Source organism: Macrobrachium rosenbergii, chromosome 55 (assembly GCF_040412425.1).
Source record: "Macrobrachium rosenbergii isolate ZJJX-2024 chromosome 55, ASM4041242v1, whole genome shotgun sequence".
Classification (NCBI taxonomy): domain Eukaryota; kingdom Metazoa; phylum Arthropoda; class Malacostraca; order Decapoda; family Palaemonidae; genus Macrobrachium; species Macrobrachium rosenbergii.
In genome coordinates this window covers 18,526,142-18,544,714 of record NC_089795.1, presented here as the reverse complement: position 1 = coordinate 18,544,714, position 18,573 = coordinate 18,526,142, and the positions used below count along the sequence as shown (strand labels likewise).

At 39.5% G+C, this 18,573-nt stretch overlaps 1 protein-coding gene across 5 annotated transcripts in view; it reads left to right on the top strand.

Moving 5' to 3' along the window:
* The window catches only part of LOC136835648 (formin-2-like), a 344,992-nt gene that overhangs the window by 144,535 nt on the left and 181,884 nt on the right, over positions 1 to 18,573 (top strand). For all 5 annotated transcript variants that reach the window (XR_010852223.1, XR_010852224.1, XR_010852222.1 and 2 more), the window contains one exon: positions 11,955 to 12,142. The gene's annotated coding sequence lies outside the window, so the exon portion shown is untranslated. The remainder of the gene's footprint in view (positions 1 to 11,954; positions 12,143 to 18,573) is intronic.

The following is an 18,573-nucleotide window of genomic DNA, read 5'->3' as shown; positions in this document are numbered from 1 at the left end:
TTGCAGATAAAATTTACTTTTTGCATACTTAGCTGTTTAAAAAGCACTTTAGTAGTGTTTTTGTTGTTACAGAACATGTTTATAATGATTGCTTGTTTTCAGTGTTGCATTTTGAAATGAGAAGCTATTAAATTCTTTTGAAGATATTTTATGTTTGGTGCATTAGTTATAAGCTATTAACATGAGTATATGATTATATTTTACTACCCAATTTTGATCCTTTGCAATGTAAGGTACTGGTTTCCCCATTGTACTTTTATAAGTAATTTCAGTACTGTAATGTTTTTATTATCAGCTATTTCCCCTTACACATATTATTTTCTACTCTTGCATGATTCACAGTCACAGTAATGTCACTTTCCTCCTATGCCTTGTTCTTCTGACTGCGATCTCTCCATACCCTATGTATTACTACTCTGCCATTTTCCCTTGCCTTTAAAATTTTCTTGTGTTATTCCCTTCACATTACTTTTTTATTGTCATCTTTATACAAATTTATATACTTTATTTGCACAGAAATTTCTTGCATTGTATTGCCTTAATGTTTTCATACAGTGTATAAACCATTGCCTTAGATAGACTTATACTTGGGTTTAAAGTGAGTGGCCCCATGTATCCCTGCTACTGTAGTTTCTAAATCTATTAACCAGGTTGTAACAATATCTTATTACAATACATGGCTCAGCCTAGGTGTTTTTCCTCGTCGCTCTTATGTTTATATGCACAATAAGTAGAGGGTTAAAGACCTCCCCAGAGTTGGGTAAGAACCCCCTTTCTTCCCCTTAAACTTCAGCTCAGATTATGTTAGGTAGGTACTAATTCTTGATTTTTTTGTTGATATTTCTTTCTTTCAAAGATATTCAAGCCCTTTCTTACATCTTTTACAAAATACTTGATGATTCTCTGGCAGTCACATGTCTTCCACTAAGTATTACACAGTGAAAAGGAGTGTATGATACTGTATGGTTGTTTCCTGGCCATAATTATGTATTTGTCACATTCGGTTGGTTATCTATATATTTTTGTCAGTGATTTTCCAACAAAGCTTAATGCTGGTTCCCATTCTTATCTCCAAACACTTGTATTCACGGGCGTCATTTTGGGGGGGGCTGGGGCTGTCAACTGCCCCCCTCAAGACTCAACTTGCCTACCCCAAAGCCTCAACTTGGCCCCCTCACCCCCAAGCCCCAAGAAGTAACAACATGTTCTCTTTTTAAATGTGCAATCATAAATATATAAAATTTCTCAGAAATATTATGTTTCTTGATCTTTGTCTGTCTACTGTACTAGCTACCAGTGATGATGAGATAAAACATAGTAGTGGAAGTATATAATTTTTGCTGAAATACCTTGCTCATGTGGCTTCAAAAACACACAAAATAGCTCAAAATAAAAAAAATATCAGCTGATTAGGCTCGCTTCGCTGGCCAAACCGTCTTTGCCCCCAACAAAAATCTGAAATGATGCCCCTGCTTGTATTCATAGTGGTGAATAATAAGCAAGACTTGAATATATACCACTGCAAAATTGAATAAAATATTAGTAACATTTGACCTAAAATATTTTTAAAATTAATGAACAGAAGTTATCACAGATAGTTACTATTTTAAGTACAACAGAATTAGCTTTAGGCCATGAATAAGTTTACATGAGTATTAATTTATAAGATGTTCAAAAGCAACGTAGCTTTCTTTGCAATCACTTCTTCAGTTATTGAGGAAAGCAGCACCAAGAATTAGCCCTCAGAAGAAAATCTGTACCAAAGAATTACCTATGTAAGGCCATCAGCAATGTTTACAACTAAGACAGTGAAACAGCATTAAAGCTAAAATAAAGAACTAAAAGCACATATTAAAGCAAAGCAGAGGTAATCTTTTACATAAAATGAAAAAATCACTATAACAATTATATAATTCCAACTTTATGGAACCTAGGAAACTTCCTGTGTGATGGTGTCAGTGCCATCTCAAAGTTTGTGAAGGAATGACTTGACAGTAACAGAGGTAAAAATACCTTTAATCCATGCATAGAGCAAATAAAAGCTGTATTAATATTGGACTGTTTATAATACATAGTTCATAGTTATAATAATTGATAGTTACAAATTTGTGTATAATGTCTGAAATAATAAGGAATAAATGGAATTCAGAGACACACCAAGAAACTCCTTATTAAGCTCCCCTCTCTAAGTGAAACTATAGTTTATGAAAAAGAACTAATTTGTACATAATTCATATAGAACATTTATGGCAAAACTTATTGGAACGTTTGCTAAGCAAATCTGTACAGGTATTATCATAACCAGTGATATACTCAGTCCTAAAAGATTATAGCTATAGAGCCAAAATCTGTCTTCGAAGTCTCCATGATGTGTTGGTATGTTAGTGGCAGCTGGGCTGATTGCAGAACAGATTCTCTGTCAAGAAAATACTCTAAAATTCTCAGTAGATTAACCAATACATAAACACCCTTTCCATTAGTGATTTACCTTTAGTTAAAAGTTTGTTGTTTTCATAAAATACAGGCATCAGTTTACCTTTTAAGTTCCTGTAGTGGAACTGCCTTAATACTTAAACACGAAGCATAAGTTAGCAAGTAGAATGTCTGAGCAGCTGCATAGGATACTCTATGGGCAGGGTAAGTAAGAGGCACTATTCCCAGGTTGATGGTTTATTACAAAGCGTCTCTTGATCGCAAGGTGGGTCTGGGACAACTGGCATTCGAACCAATATCTTGGCACGGACAGATTTGGGTAATGCGTGGTTAATCATAGATATAATAACATATGATTGGGTATTATTATTAATATCGGTGACGTGATGCATATTTATCCTACATCCCTCCCCAAAGCTACACATTACCCCAAAACACAGGTATACTCAAAATTCACAATTGGAGACAAACAAAAAATATAAAAATCAAGAACAAGCAACATGACAAATAGTCTGCAAAAGAATGGTTACTCGAAGCAAAACTTGAAAACAGCTCAACAAACAAAATGCACTTTATTTTCCACCTTCATAGTCCTTCATCCAAACTGGGAGTTTAGTTGGCCTTGAACTATGGCCAGCATCTACTCTACCTCCTGGTCCTGGGTATGTGGCACTGCCCCAGCTGGTTCTATAGTAGGGCACTGGCTCTTTGCTGTTATGTATTTCACATGGCGGCGATTTCTCCTTGACATCCTGCCAGTCCCATCTATTTTTATTAAATACTGTCTATATGTGAGTCTTTCCATTACCACTCCCGATCGATCCCATTTCTTACTAACTACATCCTGTACGAGGACTTGGTTGCCTACATGTAGATACGACCACTGCCGTGCGTGCAAAGTCACATGATTCTTTCTCTTTCTGCGAAGTTTTGACTGTAGCCTTTTCTCTCTCTCTTATTGTTGTCATCCAATGATTATCCAAAAGCAAAAATTCATTTGCCATTGGGGTAGAGTCCTGTAACTGCCTCTCCAGGGTTAATTGCATAAGGGCTTTTACTGTGGCATCAGTGTCTAGGCTACCATCACCCCTAACATTGTCCCTTATTATATGCTTAGCAGAGTGCCGCACGGCTGCCTCAGCTCACCCATTCAGTTGGGGGTATAGTACTGGTGAGATATACAGTTGCACCCCCATCTCTTATAAAAGTCTAATATCTCGATATTCACCAAGGTCATCCCCCCCACCAGTGGAGATCTCACGGGCACCCCAATGGTAGAACAACCTCCGCAATACAGGGATGATTTTTGATGACGTCACACCGTTGCCAAAGTGTTGCAGTTCCAGCCACCCTGTTAATCTGTCTGCATACTCTAAATAGAATTTATTATCTAACTGAAAGAAATCTGCTACTGTTTTCTGAAATGGATAAATTGGCGGTTGGGTGGGAATGAATGGTTCTCGTTGTTGGGATGGATGGTGAATTCTCATTGCACGTCGTATATTTAGACCTCTGAAACATTACAACTGCCTCCATCCCAGGCCAATACAGTGGCTGCCGTTCCCTGCGCAACATTGAATCAGTGCCTTGGTGGCCTGAGAGCAGGTTACATGCTGCCATTTCCTGCAAAGCTTGCAGCACTACCAAACGTATGTGCCCTTCGTCGAATGTATAAGTGACCAGTCCATTGATATAGCTAAGCCATTCCCTTACCTGAAAATACGGCTTGAATGTAGGTTCAACCTTATTCCTACTTTCTGGCCAGTTGTCATCTCTTACCCTTCTCAGTAATAACTGATAATCCTCATCTTTGCTGGGAGTTCTACCAACATCTTCACTGTCGATTACTATGACATCACTATCCACATCACGGAATGACACAATCGTTGCAGCAGACGTTATCCTGCATACCTTTCTGCTTCTTCCTTATCTACCTCACTCGGTGATGCCTTTAGACTAAGGTACCAGGACAAGGTATCAGCGGCAGGATTTCTTTTACCTGCCACATACTTCACTGAGAATTTATACTGAAGAGTTTTTTCTTTCAAATGGAATAGTCTGGGATTCTCAGTGTGTTTTAAATATCGATCGCCAAACAACTTAACCAGCGGGCGATGATCTGTTACTAGAAGTAGGTTAGGGCAGCCCAGCAAAAAGAGATGAGCTTTTTTCAGACACCAGACCACATCCGCTGCCTCCCTCTCAGTAGGGTCATAGCTCAGTTCTCTTTTGAAAGGTGCCTGCTGCCACACAGGGCTAGCTTCCAACCCCCCATTACAACAGAAAGGTACCTTATGACATATGCAAGAACAGTATTGCTATAATACAACAAAGCTTGTCCCTTCTTTACTCCAGTCAGTCATAACAATGGTTGGTCTTATCATAATAATGCAGACCATCAGATATTGATATACACATCTCATATTTAGCATATTCCAATTTAGAAATCAAAATATCATCCCAGTACACTGTTTTGTAGGCCCTTTTTTCAATAATTCCTGAATTGGTGCCATGACAGGAGCCGTTACTATGAAGGGAACCAACTGATTGACCAGCCCAAATCACAACCGAATATCGAATATGGTGGGCTGATCAGGCATGAGAACTTCTTTATAGCAGCCAGCTTATCCTCTGAAGTCAGATATTTATCCCACCCAATGTTATAGCACACACAATTCACAGCCCTCTGACAAAACTGGAATTTATTTGTGTTTGGAGTCACATCATTCCTCTCTCATGCCAACAATAAATCAAAAGTATGCCAAAAAGCTTCTCCTAAGCTAGAATCATGTAACAATATATCATCAACCATAGTCTTAAAAGTATGCATTGTGACAGCTGACACCACATCAAATGGTGCAACCGTATGATGCGTTTCCCTTTTACAGCATGCATTTTTTAAAAATCTACAGTCTTCCACAGGGTACCATCCTTTTTGCCTACCACCACCATGCGGGGCACACCTCTCAGTTACCTCCCCAGTAGGCACAGGTTGCAAGATACCTTCTGTTGGCTGTGTTTGGATATGAGATGCCCAGCCTGGGAGCATTAATCTCGCCATTACAATTCTTTTGGCTATATTGGGATGTGAGATTGCCAGACTGGAAGCAGTCATCTCAACATTGCCATTCTTTTGGCTATATTGGGATGTTAAATGGCCAATCTGGAAGCACTCATTCAACATGACCATTCTTTTGACTATTTTTGGATGTGAGAAGGCTGGAAGCACTAATCTCAGCATTGCCTATTTTGGAAGCACTCATTCAACATGACCATTCTTTTGACTATTTTTGGATGTGAGAAGGCTGGAAGCACTAATCTCAGCATTGCCATTCTTTTGACTATATTGGGATGTGAGATGGCCAGCCTGGAAGCACTCATCTTGCCATAACAATTCTTTTAGTTGTATCGGAATGTGAGATAGCCATCCTGGAAACAATCATCTCAGCATAGGCATTATTTTGGCTCTACTTGGAATGATAAATGGCCAGCCTGGAAACAATCATCTCGCCATAACAATTCTTTTGCCTATATTAGGATGCGAGTTGGCCAACCGGGAGGTACTCATCTCAGAGTCGCCATTCTTTAGGTTATGTTGGAATGTGAGATAGCCACCCTGGAACCACTCATGTCAGTATTGCTGTTCTTTGGCTATATTGGGATGTGAGATGGCCAGACTGGAAGTGCTTATCTCAGCATTACCATTCTTTCGGCTATGTTGGGCTGTGAGATGGCCAGCCTGAAGCACTCACATCAGTATTGTCATTCTTTTGGCTATGTTGGGATGTGAGATGGCCAGCCTGGAAGCACATATATCAGCATTGTCATTCTTTTGGCTACGTTTGGATGTGAGATGGCCAACCTGGAAGCACTCATATCAGCATTGTCATTCTTTTGGCTATGTTGAGATGTGAGATGGCCAGTTGGAAGCACTCATGTCAGCATTGTCATTCTTTTGGCTATGTTGGGATTTGAGATGGCCAGCCTGGAAGCATTCATATCAGCATTGTCATTCTTTTGGCTATATTTGGATGTTAGATGGCCAACCAGGAATCTTTCATGTCTACAGTGCCATTCTTTTGGCTATGTTGGGATGTGAGATGGCCAACTGGAAGCACTCATGTCTGCATTGCCATTCTTTTCGTTATGTTGGGATTTGAGATGGACAACTGGAAGCACTGATATCAGCATTGCCATTCTTTTGGTATGTTGGGATGAGAGATGGCCAACTGGAAGCACTCATATCAGCATTGCCATTCTTTTGGCTATTGTGGGATTTGAGATGGCCAACTGGAAGCACTGATATCAGCATTGCCATTCTTTTGGCTATGTTGGGATTTGAAATGTCAGCATTGCCATTCTTTGGTTATGGTGGGATTTGAGATGGCCAACTGGAGACACTCATATCAACATTCTGTTGGCAATGTTGAGATTTGAGATGGCCAACTGGAAGCACTCATATCAGCATTGCCATTCTTTTGGCAATGTTGGGATTTCAGATGACTGACTGGAAGCATTCATATCAGTGTTGCCATTCTTTTGGCTATGGAGGGATTTGAAATGGCCAACCGGAAGAACTCATATCAGCATTGCCATTCTTTTGGCTATGTTGGGATGTGAGATGGCCAACTGGAAACACTCATATCAGCATTGCCATTATTTTGGCTATGATGGGATTTCAGATGGCCAACCTTGAAGCGCTCATTTCAGCATTGCCATTATTTTGGCTACTGTGGGATTTTTAATGGCTAACTGGAAGCATTCATATCACCATTGGCATTCTTTGGGCTATGGTGGGATGTGAGATGGCCAACATGGAAGCACTCATATCAGTATTGCCATTATTTTGGCTATGGTAGGATTTGAGATCGCTAGCCTGGAAGCTCTCATATAAGCTTTGCCATTCTTTTGGGCTATGTTGGGATTTCAGATGGCCAGCATGGAAGCATTCATATCAGCATTGTCAATTTTTTGGCTATGTTTGGATGTGAGATGTCCAATCTGGACACACTCATATCAGCATTGCCATTCTTTTGGGTATGTTAGGATGTGAGATAGCCATTCTGGAAGCACTCTTATCACCTTCTTTGGCTATGTTATCATATGAGATGGCCAACTGGAACTACTCATATCAACATTGTTATTCTTTTAGCAATGTTGGCAAGTGAGATGGCCAACCTGGAATCTCTCATGTCTTCATTGCTATTCTTTTCGTTAAATTGGGATTTGAGATGCCAATTGGAAGCACTCATATCAGCATTGCCATTCTTTTGGCTATGTTGGGATGTGAGATGGCCAACTGGAAGCTCTCATTTCAGCATTGCCGTTCTCTTGGCTATGGTGGGATGTGAGATGGTAAACTGCAAGCACTGATATAAACATTGCCATTCTTTTGGCTATGTTGGGATTTGAGTTGGCCAACTGGAAGCACTCTTATCTGTATTGCCAGTCTTTTGGCTATATTTGGCATGTGAGATGGCCATCCTGGAATCCCTCATGTCAGCATTGCAATACTTTTGGCTGTGTTGGAATTTGAGATGGCCAACTGGAAGCACTCATGTCAAGATTGCCATTCTTTTGGCTATGGTTAGATCTGAGATGGCCAACATGGAAGCCATATCAGCATTGCCATTCTTTTGGTGTTGGTGGGATTTGAGATGGGCAACTGGAAGCGCTCACATCAGAATTGCCATTCTTTTGGCTATAGTGGAATTTGAGATGCCTTTCTTTTGGCTGTGTTGGGATTTGAGATGGCCAACTGGGAGCACTCATATCAGAATTGCCATTCTTTTGGCTGTGGTGTGATTTGAGATGGCCAACTGGAAGCGCTCATATCAGCATTGCCATTCTTTTAGTTATGATGGGATTTGAAGTGGCCAACTGAAAGCATTCATATCAGCATTGCCATTCTTTTGGCTATAGTGGGATTTGAGATGGCCAACCGAAAGCACTTATATCAGCATTGCCTTTCTTTTGGCTATGTTGGGATTTGAAGTGGCCAACTGAAAGCATTCATATCAGCATTGCCATTCTTTTGGCTATTGTGGGATTTGAGATGGCAGCTGGAAGCACTCATATCAGCATTGCCATTCTTTTGGCAATTGTGGGATTTGAGATGGCCAACTGAAAGCATTCATTTCAGCATTGCCATTCTTTGGCTATGATGGGATTAGAGATTCATTTCAGCATTGCCATTCTTTGGCTAAGATGGGATTAGAGATAGCCAACTGGAAGCACTCATATCAGCATTGCCATTCTTTTTATTGGCTATTGTGGGATTTGAGATGGCCAGCCTGGAAGCATTTATATCAGCATTGCCATCCTTTTAGCTATGTTGGGATTTGAGTGGCCAACTGAAAGCATTCATTTCAGCATTGCCATTCTTTTGGCTATGATGGAATTTGAGATGGCCAACTGGAAGCACTCATATCGGCATTGCCATTCTTTTGGCTATTGTGGGATTTGAGATGGCCAGCCTGGAAGCACTCATATCAGCATTGCCATTCTTTTAGCTATGGTGGGATTTGAAGTGGCCAACTGAAAGCATTCATATCAGCATTGTCATTCTTTTGGCTATGATGGGATTTGAGATGGCCAACTGGAAGCACTCATATCAGCATTGCCATTCTTTTGGCTATTGTGGGATTTGAGATGGCCAGCCTGGAAGCATTTATATCAGCATTGCCATCCTTTTAGCTATGTTGGGATTTGAAGTGGCCAACTGAAAACATTCATTTCAGCATTGCCATTCTTTTGGCTATGATGGGATTTGAGATGGCCAACTGGAAGCACTCATATCGGCATTGCCATTCTTTTGGCTATTGTGTGATTTGAGATGGCCAGCCTGGAAGCACTCATATCAGCATTGCCATTCTTTTAGCTATGGTGGGATTTGAAGTGGCCAACTGAAAGCATTCATATCAGCATTGCCATTCTTTTAGCTATGATGGGATTTGAGATGGCCAGCTGAAAGCATTCATATCAGCATTGCCATTCTTTTGGCTATTGTGGGCTTTGAGATGGCCAACTGTAAGCATTCATTTAGCACTGCCATTCTTTTAGCTATGATGGGATTTGAGATGGCCAACTGATAGCATTTATATCAGCATTGCCATTCTTTTGGCTATGATGGGATTTGAGATGGCCAACTGGAAGCACTCATATCAGCATTGCCATTCTTTTAGCTATGATGGGATTTGAGATGGCCAACTGAAAACATTCATATCAGCATTGTCATTCTTTTGGTTATGATGGGATTTGAGATGGCCAACTGGAAGCACTCATATCAGCATTGCCATTCTTTTGGCTATGATGGGATTTGAGATGGCCGACTGCAAGCACTCATATCAGCATTGTCATTCTTTTTGCTACAGTGGTATTTGAGATGGTCAGCCTATAAGCACTCATATCAGTATTGTCATTCTTTTAGCTATGTTGGGATATGAGATGGCCAACCTGGAAGCACTGATATCAGCATTTCCGTTCTTTTGGCTATGGTGGGATTTGAGATGGCCAGCCTGGAAACATTCATATCAGCATTGCCATTCTTTTGGCTACATTGTGATGTGAGATGGCCAGCCAGGAAGCACTCATGTCAACAGTGCCATTCATTTGGCTACATTACAATGTGAGATGGCCAGCCTTGAAGCACTCATATCAGCATTGTCATTCTTTTAGCTATGTTGGGATGTAAGATGGCTAACTTGGAAGCACTCATAGCAGCATTGGCATTCTTTGGGCTATGTTTAGATGTGAGATGGCCAATCTAGAAGCACTGATATCATCATTGCCATTCTTTTGGCTCTGTTACAATGTGAGATGGTCTACCAGGAAACACTCATTTCAGCATAGTAATTCTCTCGGTTATGTTGGAATGTGAGAGGGCCGACCTGAAACTTCTTATCTCAGCATTGCCATTCTTTGGGCTATGTTGGGAGGTGAGATGGCCAACCTGGAAGCACTCATCTCAGTGTTACCATTCTTTTGGCTATATTGGGATGTGAGAATGCCATCCTGGAGGCTATCATCTCAGCAATGCCAATCTTTTGGCTATATTTGGATGTTAAATGGCTAACTTCGAAGCACTCATCTCGTCATAACTATTCTATTGGCTATATTAGGATGTGAGATGGCCAGCCTAAAAGCAAGCATCTCAGCATTGCCATTCTTTTGGCTATATTTGGATGTGAGATGGCAAGCCTGGAAGCACTCATCTCAGTATTAGCATTCTTTTGACTATATTTGGATGTGAAATGGCCAACCTGGAAGCAGTCTCAGCATTGGCATTCTTTTGACTATATTTGGATATGTAATGGCCACCCTGTAACCATTCATCTCAGCCTTTCCATTCTTTCAATTATGATGGGATGTGAGATGGCCAACCAGGAAGCACTCATATCAGCATTGCCATTCCTTAGGTTATGTTGGGATGTGATATGGCCAGTGTAGAAGCACTCGTCTCAGTATGACCATTCTTGGCTGCTGGAATATGAGATGACCTACCATTATTACCTCTAATGAGAAGGGTATGCTTTTGTTCCATTTTGTTTGTTTGTTTTGCAGCAAGGTTATATAAAAGATTGTGGATTTTTGGAGGTAGAATATTACTGTTACCTTGGTGATTTGCTTGTTTGTGATGACAGTGTTTAGATTGTTTTCCAAATGTTCTTGGTAGGTGCTTATTATGCAGTGAATATGTAAAAGCCATGTGATTAGACTTTTGTGTAAAACAAAGATTTATGTTATACTTGAAACAGTTTTTACTGACAACTGGAACTTAATTATGTTAATTGGTAGGAATTACCAGTACTGGAATGAGGTGAAGTGTTTTCTGCCAAATTACATTTATTTTTTTGTAGTTTTGTTCTAGTAATTTGGATGTTCTAAATTGCAAAGTATATATATAATGTTATATGTGTGTGTGTGTGTGTTTGTGCGTGTGTTTGTCTTTATACAACATTTATGAGAGTTTGTGTTTACATCTGAGGGCTGGGCTGGGTATATTACTTAACAAAAAGTTTTGCTCAGTCTTTCTTTTGACTCTTCATTATTTAGAAAAATACACTTCATGTATGCCAGCAAATACAGTAATCATGTATTGTAGTATCAGTTTTAGGATGATGTTGTCGGGGGAAATAGAGAAAATTTGCTATGTGATTTGTGATTTTATTTAGCCAGTAGATGTAACTGTATATAGAATGACAGTGTTTCTGTATTCTTTCATTGACAGAAAGTTTACACTAAAACTTACGAGTATCTTTTAAGTGTCATATGCTGGTAAAGTACACTTAGTATCCACTGATATTTTTAAAGAAAATTAACCAGCCCAAATTTATATATTTTTGCTGCTGCTTTTATACTTATTTTAAACAACTGTAGTGCTCCATTCTAAGATGCTTTAGTACAGATTCGATAAACAGTTCTTGCAGGATTTTTTCTAGTTTGAAATAGTGTTGATGACTACCTTCATTGCTTTTGTACATATATGTAATCACTGGTATATAATTTTGGTTTCCTTCCAGAATTTCAGCAAGTTGTAATGGGCTTAAAGCGAGAACATAAAGAATCCTTAGAGCGAGTTGAAAGAGATCAAGAGGTCTCACTGTTCAATTTAAGGGGCGAACAAGCTGAGAAACTTTGTCAGTATGAGCAGAGAATTAGGGAACTGGAGACAGAATTGGAAAAGCTCAAAACCGTATCAGCAATTCAAGTAAGTTTCATGAATCTGTAAGTTTTTAAGCTTTCTACAATAATTTGTGAACCTGTAAATATTATTTAGCTTTCCACAATAATTTTTGCATTTAATCCTCAAAAGGAATGTACACTTGCATGCCAATGACTGTACAGTATTTATCAGTAAATCTTGCCTTTCATGTGTTGTAAATGAGCAGATACTTGTAAAGACTATTTATATTAATTCCTTTTGAAAGTTCACTTCTGCTATTATTTACTTATTTGCGCAAGACATCTTGGCATTCACTTTTTGTTAATGGTGCATTGTCGTCATGAGCCTTACAGGGCAAATTTTGTTATACTTGAATATGTTATTTGTTATTTTTTATGTTAGTAAGCTTTAAATTGAATGTTTCAGAGATTTTGCATTAAATTTTGCAATAAATATTCATTTGCATTACTGTTTCTGAGATAGAAGAGCACATTGCAGAAGAGAGTGGAGAACTAATTTATGTCTAACCTCACGAGGGAAAAAGTAGTTAAAATGTCTATGATGATTGTTTTTGTTTTCAAAGTAAGCTGTAACATTTGTGCTTAATGTGGCATGCCAGTCATAAAATGGGTTTATAAGCCATATAGTAGACTGATGCATGAATTTACCTCATAATCTTTAGTACAATAAGAGTAGTTTTTCTAAGTGTAGTTTGATTGAAGGTAGTGTTTTTTTATTGCTCAGAAAAATTGTTTTGGACTACATCTGTCACAATATTATCACTGTAATGTAACATAGGTTTGTTTCATCACAGCCCCATCACTCATATATGCACTGTCATCTAACAAACAACATAAAATCAGTAGTAACACAATGTATGGTCCACCTGGGACCTCAGGTGCCCACCAACCTACCTCACTTTTCATGTTTCTGCAGAGCTGTCAGCAGTTGAGTAGAGTTCCTCTGACTGTTTGGTTCACTACAGTATTGCCAGTATTTGTCATTTTTCCTAATTTTTTATTCCTGGGTTAATTAATTCTAGTGCAATCATTTCATTTCTTTTTCACCTTTCTAAATGTCAAAGAGTGGTTTGTACACCTTATCTATTTGTCATCCAGATTGCCAGAGTTGTGTTTAGCAAAATGTTACTTTTAAGTGACTACACCTTTGTTTTTTCTGGGCTAAACATTTATTTGCAGGTATTAATGATGGTTTGTCTTTCTGTGAATTTTAGATATTTTTGACCTTTTGTATCATGTTGATTTTGCTTAAATTAGGTTTATCATGTGTCACTAATGAGCACTTAACTATAATTGGTGCTTAAAATTAATTCTGGCTCATGTTAGGTAATTTAGAATGTATGTATCTACTTAGTACTCTGAATAAAGGATAAGTTGCACTCTCTTGATTGTTTCATGCTGTAGTATTGGTAATTTTATCAGCCTTACTTTGGATTTTGGATTACTGTTCTTAGTTGTATCATAATTGCATTAATGAGTGGTATCTCCCTTAATTAGACAGGCTGTTTTTTCAATCGCCATTTTTTTTATTTTTGCCTTAGTTTCTTTATTTATTAACAACTCCATGCTTTTCATAATTGTTTGCCAACTTTTGCTTGCTGATTTTGTTGATAATTTGCTAAAACCCATATGATTATCTATTACAACCTGCAATACTATGTTATCTTTGTGTATGTTTTATAAACTGAAGGTTTATCTATTTTGTAATATTTTTAATGTACTGTTAGTGCTCTGCTTTTGTATTGGCTGACCCTCCTGTGATTTTGATATATCATTGTGAGCTTGAAAAGGGTTGCCAGTTGGCCCTTCCAGACATCCATGTTGATTTGATTCCTAAGGTCAGGTGTGGTTTTGTTTACCATGACTGGTGGCCCTCCAAGTTGTACTGTTCCATCAAAAGGCAAACCTACAAGATCGGATGGGCCAGGAGTGCAACCAGGGATGTATCTGCTTTGCCTGCTTCTGAGTCTGATGCTTCAGTCTCCAGATTAGCTAGTACAGCTCAGGTAATACATTTCATTTGCTGCTTTGCTCTTTGCTCAGTCAGGTGCAGATCCAGTTGCTGTGCACAACTACCAGTCTTAACTGATAAGACATGATGCAGCAGTAGTTAATTGACACAGCAGTCAAGAAGTGCATTGTCCTAACTGATAGGGCATGATGCAGCAGCAGTTAATTGACATGACAGTCATGCAGTGCAGCCAAGGTTCCCAGTACTCAGTTTCCAGTGTTCAGATTGATGTGCTTACCTTGGCCACGTCCTAGGATCAGCTACACAAGGAGGGGATTTGTAGGATCTCAAAGGAACATAATTCCTCCTCTGATGTTGGCTTCACTAGTAAGAAGAGTTTTAGTCATGATGCACACAGATATCAGGTTTGTGATCACCCTAGTAGTGACTGCCCAAACTATTCAAGGTCTTGTTCTCTCTTCAACCACAACCTCACCTGAGGTTAATAGTGATGACAACCATGGTTGTAAACATGACCACTCACTTGCCTAAATGAAAGGCAGTAGCTTTGCTGGCCTTAAGGATTTAGCAAAGGATAATGACAGCAGAATGCATTTTGCAAAATTACTTAGGAGCAGCAGTAATTAATAAAAGACTGCAGGTTGAGCCCATAGGATATGACAGCTATTGGCTAGGTAACCTTCCCAAGAAATGCATAGCTTACCTATGAAAGACCACACAAACTGTGGCTGTTTGGATGCATGCCCATAGAATTCCAGTCCCAGCAGTTCCCGAATTGTATGACTGACTACAATTGTGAGACAATGGCCTTTTGCGTGTGGACAGGACAAGGAATTTACTAAGAAAAGCAGCCTTTCTGACCTTGAAGAATCACCATCACATGCAGTAGAAGCAAGTGTATGACCTCAAGGGAGAGGGACTTAACCTCCAAAGTTTTCCTTATTTTGGAAATGCCTTTTAGTATCGAGAAGTACACGACAATCACACTTCTGCAAGGAAGATTGACTCTGTGTTGAACCATTTCTTCTTTGTCATGACTGAGTAGCATCACCCTTTATGTGACTCAGGGATTCTTCATAAAGGGTCAGGAAGCTATGTTTGCTTTAACTAGGAGTTAATGTTTTGCATCTGGTACATTAATCAGGAAGCATACTATTCTCTGGGCAAAAAAAAAAAAAAAAATACGGAACTTGTGATTTTTGTCTAACAGGTCATCAAGGACAAACCTAAAGTGACTTTCACTGCACAGGACAAGGCATCTTCTGAGCAGCTGGATTTGATGTGTTGCATCTCAGGACTGGGAAAGGAGCAGCAGCTGAAGAGAAAGTGTCAGCCACAGTGCCTAGTACTGACCCAGCACTGAATGATCCTCCCTATTCTGTTTATTTATCCCCTGCAAGTGTCATGTTAAAAATTGTTAATGTTGAGCTGAGAATTTCAAGCATGGGTACCAACAGGTAATGCAATAGAACTATGGCTACCCAGCATTTATTTGCGCTGTGTAGTTTCTGTGGTATACAAAGCTGTTCGTTGGGGGTGTAACATTCCTTGTTTGTGACTAAGAAACTTTCAATGTAGGCATTTTTTCATTCACTCCAACTTCAGTTTTATTTTAGGTGATGAGGCAGTTCCTGTGAGAGCTCCTGGCTGGAACGTTGTGTAGGAGTCATGTAAGGATGATTTACCTATTAGCCAATGTCTTTATGGATTAAGCAGGACTCAGTGATAAGGGGTGTCTCCTGGACCTCCTCTCTTTCTAAGATATTAAAAGACCTGAGGGTATTGGACCTGTCTGTCTTATTCAAGTTCCCTGATCTTAAACATGAACAGTTCAGCCATCCTTAGTACAGGTAGCACTTCACCCCTTCCAGACAAAAGTTGATATTGATCATATTTCAGTGGCCAGGCCAATCACCATATTAGTGCAACAGGCAGAAGACATTAAGCACATTTCCAGGCATTTTTATCTTTTTACCCATAACAAGGAGTGGATGGTATTCCCCACTTACATTCTGGTGATGGGGGATTGTCTTAAATTATAGAATAGTTGCAGCAGTTAAGAGCAGAACATTAAGTGACTGAGGTTTTTAAGGATGAATGCCAATTACTTTAACTGGAGTCAAAGCTCCAACTTGTTCCGAGCCATTAGTCTTCAACACATGCAGCCAAGACTGATAGGTTCCAAGCTTTCACACAAATGAGGTTGATTTTGCAGAAGCAGATGATAAAGGATCTATGCAGTAAAGTTATAGTCATCTGATTTTGGTTCCAAAGGCAAAAATATGACTGGCAAATGTCATTATATCTGGAAAAGGGACTTCTTGGCATCCCATGACCTTAGGGATGTTGTCTTCAATGTCCCAGTGCACTGTGCTTCAAGGAAATAATTTCATATTGGTTGGTAGGGGATGGAATTTTATTTTAAGATCCTGCTTTGTACTGGTGACTGTCCATTAAGTTGAATGACATCAGCCTTCAGTGATGGCAGCATCTGGAACAGATTTGTGACATTATCTGTCACTCCTGCTTTAATTCTGTTTCTACGGTCATCTTTTTTTTTGGTCCCAAAGGCAACAAGAGATGATTTGTCATTCCATCAAGAAAAAAGACTGATTGGCATCACTTTATTTTAAAATCCCAGTGCACTCTGCTTTGAGAAAGTAGGTTCATGTCTTTTTTTAGGGATAGTATTTCAATTCAGGGTTTTGTATTTCAGCATGGTGAGTGCCCCTCAGTTTTCACCTGCACTTTAGGAACTGTGGCAGCACTAGTTCACATGTAAAACATTAGGTTTCATAGATACCTGGTTGGTAACGGCAGCATTAGCAGCAGGCCTTCCATGTTTTTTCCATCTTGTTTCAAGTATGCCATCAGTTGGGACTTCATGTCAACTGTGAGAAGCCACATCTAGTGCTGTCAGTGAGAGCTATGTACCTTTGCATGGACAGCAACACAGAAGCGGTCAAAGGACAGGATCTGGGGATTGTCATTCTTAATCCAGAAGTTCCACTACAGTCCTGATCCCCCAAGCCAGTTTCTGACAGTTCTGATTGGGCACTTGTCTGTGGAGAAGCTAGTCCCCCACAGCTGTTTTAGTATATGTACTGTTGCATTTGGTAAGGGGTGGCAAGATCTCGGGTATCTTTAATTATTGATTCCTTAGATGGTTCTGTCTCCTCAGTTATTGATGTTTGCAGATACTTCTGGCTAAGGTTGGAGAGCACACTTTCAAAATTACTGGATAATTTGAACTTAGATTTTAAGTGACAGACGGCAACGCATCAGTCTCCTCAAGTTATAAGAACCTCATCTTGGGCCTCAAAGCATTCATTTGGCTCATTACAGGCAAGGTAGTAGGTATGATGACCAACAATTCAGTGACTGACTTACTTTAGAAATTGTGGTAGTTCAATATCTGAGGCACTATACCATTCAGGAGTGGACATCATCATGTGGATATCAGACAATATTGTAATAGACCAAAGTTGTTCCAGGAAGGCGCAGAGTAGTAGTCTCAGTCATTTGAATTAGGTTCTGTTAAAACAGTTGCTGTAACTTGCGATCTTCATGGCTCTTTGGCATCGGTGGGATAGTGTTTTTAAATCATTTGCATTAAATCATTTGCACTGTTTTTGAACCATTTTCAGTAGTAATTGATTCTTATAGCAAATGGTTCCAAGAGCCATGAAGATTTTGGATACAGCTACTATTCTGACTGAAGAACCTGCTTCCCCTAGTTGAGGCTGGCCAATGCTAGTGTGCTCCTCCCTCGAACAAACTTCATTTTGTCTCAGCATCATTTGATTTGATGTCTACTGCTACATAATATTGCATTTCTGAGCCAGACCAAGAAGCCTGCAAGAAAGATGGATGCAATGCATTCCTGGGATGACTGGATGTTTAAGTCTTCCCCCTGTTCAGACTGACAAGTTATCCCCTTGGCAAGCTTAGTCTCAGGAAGCTGATGTTAACTTTGATTGCTCTTCTTTGGCAGTAGCCACTGTGGCTCTCTGACTTCCTTCCCATTTTGCCAGTTGGAGCTAGTTCTATAACTGTTGCTGTGAAAGAGGTGTTAAACAAGTCAGATTTAATATTCCTTTAATTGTAGACTTCTTTTCATTTGGTGGCATAAGAAGTTGTCACATTTGGTGGCATAAGAAGTTGTCAGTTCTAGGCCATCAAGGAGTATAAGGCTGCCCTCTTTTAGCTTTGTGGACCAGATTTATGATCTTCAGTGGAACCGAGAAAACCAACATTTAAAGGAGGAAGTTATTTAAGTGATACCTGAATTTCCCAACCAGTATCTTTCCCAGTCCTTGAAGTCTCGCTCCAGGCCTCCATCTGAGCCCATACAAGAGGTGCTTTTGTTGGATCTAGCACTGAGTATGGTTTTTCTCCTGAGTTTGCATCTTTTAGGTGGTTCAGGAAAATTTATACATTGTTGGGAGGATATGCAATTAAAGGTCTGGCTGTAGGTTTGTCAT